Source organism: Arachis ipaensis, chromosome B07 (genome assembly GCF_000816755.2).
Source record: "Arachis ipaensis cultivar K30076 chromosome B07, Araip1.1, whole genome shotgun sequence".
In the NCBI taxonomy this organism is placed as follows: Eukaryota; Viridiplantae; Streptophyta; class Magnoliopsida; order Fabales; family Fabaceae; genus Arachis; species Arachis ipaensis.
In genome coordinates this window covers 108,774,885-108,778,284 of record NC_029791.2, presented here as the reverse complement: position 1 = coordinate 108,778,284, position 3,400 = coordinate 108,774,885, and positions in this window count along the sequence as shown.

Genomic DNA, 3,400 nt, shown 5'->3' with positions numbered 1-3,400 from the left:
CTTTCTCGCAACTCGTTGGGAGACGACCTGGGACTCATACTTCCAGTATTTTTTTTATTCTAAACTTTTTGTGACAACCTTTCTAAATTGATGAGGCGGATTTTTGCTGGTTAAGAGCTATACTCGCAATGCTGTTCTATTATATTATAATCTCTTAATTGGTCTAACTTTCGCCGCTCGTCATTGCTCATGGCTCAGAAAAAAGCTATGGTTCCAAAAGTGTACAAGGTGTGGAATGAGAAAGAGAGAAGAGAATAAAAGAAAGCCTGAAGGGCTGAATCTCTTCCCCTTTTATATCTAACCTAATTGATTTAGATCTAAAATAAAAATAATAAAATCTAAACCCTAAATATCATGTTTTGTTTTAATAATAATGAAAATAAAATAAAATAACTAAATTAACTAAAGCTACGAGCCATTCTTCATATTCCAAATACAGGCTACTGGCGCTAAACGCCAGGCTTGGCATTTAGTGCCGCTGAGGCAGAAAGGATTTGTGAGTTGCTGTCTTCCTGGCACTAAATGCCAGACTCGGTGTTTAGTGCCACTAGCATGTGATTCTGGAACATTTTATGAAGCACCTGATGCTAAACACCGGGTCGTGGCGTTTAGCACCAACTCAACAGAAGGTTTGCACGCAGCACGAGATGCCTGGCGCCAAACGCCAGGTAGCAGCGTTTAGCGCCAGCTCAATAGAGTCAAATTTTCTCCTTTTTCTTCTGCACGAACTCTGTTAAACTCGCCTGAATTTTTTCTGAAATAAATAGAACCACAATGCACTTCAAAGTAGCATCCAAATAGGCTTCAAACACTAAAATCTCAATAAAACTCAATAAATTCATATCTAAAATACTAAGAAAAATATAGAAAAGATGCTCATGCATCACAACACCAAACTTAAATTGTTGCTTGTCCTCAATTAATTGAAAATAGTATGAACCAGAGAAGTGAGGTTGCTTACGAATTGAGTTTCAATTAAGCTCATGTCTATTCTCTGAGTGGGGTTAATGACTCTGTGATCTTGAACAGTTTCGACATCTACTATTTTTTAAAGTTCAGGAATGTTGATATCCTTCAGAACTAGAATTTGGATAATATTATGAATTCTCTTCTTTTTAACCTCTGATTAATCCTTGAACACAGCATTTTCTTTTTTTTCTTTGGTGCTTTGCACCTTAAGCCTAGTCATGACTCTAAATATTTTGTCTCAAGATTTACTTGACATAAAAACACCACAAGAACTTAACTGGGGAACTCTTTGAGTTTTGATTTTTCTTTTGAATTTTCTGAATCAGTGGTGCTCAGAGCCTTTGGCATACTCTTTATTTGCACTTGGCTTTGACTCTAAGGGCTCTGTCTCAAGCTTTACTTGACATATTCACACCACAAACATATGGCTAGGAAAACAATTCTTTTGAGCTTTTACTTCAAGGATTAATTTCATGTTTAATTTAGAGAATTCATAATACTTCTCTAAATTTTTGTACCTTAAGAATTAACACCCTTAACTCCATGATCAAATATGCACTATTCTTTTCATGCATCCAAAACAACAGATAAATAAGACAACTCAGAATATAAACTCAAGTTCTCATGCATTATATCACTTCTTTTTCTTTTGAATTCAAGATCAATGGGTGATACATGAGACAATTTTTCAAACTGAAATTAAAATACTAAAATACTTACTAAAACTAGAAAAATAAAAAATGCTAAAAGTCATGCAAAGGATTGAAAATAAATAATAGAAAACAGGAAATAGTAAAATTAAAGCAAAAATAAGGAAATAACATAAAAGAACTCAACCACCTTAGTCGTCCTTGTGGCTACCTTCTCCCTCTGATGGAGCTCCTAGGAATCCTCCCCACCATCCGAAGTCGTGCCTCATCTGCTGCTCCTCCAAAAGCTGCTGCAGAAGAGCAGTGTAGCCCTCATGACTCACTCTCAACTGATCAATGGAGGAGGTCAGCTGCTGCCAATACTCCTGTGGAGGAAAATACTGTCCTTGAGGTATCACTGACTGCTCTAGCTGAGGTGGGGGAACTGGCTCCTCCCTCGGAGCTCTAGCATACTCCCGAGCATACTTCATGGTCATTTTAGAGATGGGCCTCTCTATGGAGATGAGTGTATCATGCTCAATACGCACTCTCGCAGCATCGTAAAGGCGATAAATAAGGTGCGGGAATGCCAGCTTGGCGTGGGTGGAGGCATTAAAAGTAATGCTATAGATCTCCTGTGGAATCACCCACTCCACCTCTACCTCATTCCCAAGCTTGATACAGTAGATCATCACTGCTCGGTCTATATTAACCTCAAAATGGTTGCTCGTCGGGATGATGGAGCGCTGCATGAACTCCAACCATCCTCGAGCAACTAGCCACAAATCATGCCACCCTAAATGGTAATGCTAGCCCTCAGAGTTGATCCTCCATTGAGCTCCCGGAAGGTATATATATCCAAGTATCTAGTTCGACCTCCAGTCTCTACTGATCCTCTCAGTATAGGAATGAGGATCCTCTCCAGTCTGTGGCAATTGGAGCACCTCTCTCACCTTCTGCGGACCAAACTCTAGGGTCCGCCCTCTAACCATAGTGCGCCAGTTCTTGGGGTTGAGGTTTACGCCTTTCACATGCTTGTTTATGACCCAAGCAATGGCATAGATCTCTTGGACCATCAGTTTGCCAACCTCAGTAACTGGGTTACATAGTGTGTCCTAGCCACTCCTCTAGATCTCAGCCTGAATCTCCGGATACTCGTCCGGCTTAAGGTCAAACCAGACTTCCGATAACCTTCTTCCTCCCAGTGATCTCATAAAAGTGCTCCTCATGCACTTTGGAGCTAAATCGGTTCGAATCAAAAGGACCGATTACTGGAACTTTCTCTTTTCTCTTCCTAGAGGAAGACTCTCCGATTTTGGCTGCCATCCAGAAAGATCAATAAAAAAGAAAAGAAGTGTGGCCACACCAAACTTAAAATATTTGCTCGTCCGCGAGCAAAGAAAAAGAAAATAAAGAAAATAAGAAAGTAGATGGTGGTAGTGGATAGAGAAGAAAATTAAAGAAAATAGTAGCGAATGGGGGGTAAAAAATATGGGAAATATTAAAATAAAATAGAGGAGGAGTATGAGTATTGAAAAGAAGTAAGTGATTAGGGTTGGAAGGGTTAAAGAAAGAAAAGAAGGGATGAATTTGTTTGTTGAATGTGGAATGTGGGTAAAAATTTGGGTGTATATATAGGATGGTGAGAGGGGGTTTGGTTGGGATGGGAGGGGGTTGGGTAAAAATTTAATGGAGATTTGATGAGGTTGTATGGGAAGGAGAGATGGGGTAAGATTGACAAAGGGAAGTGGAAAGGGATGGTTGGGTGGAAGGTAAGGTGGTTAGGGGTGGGTTGGGGGTTT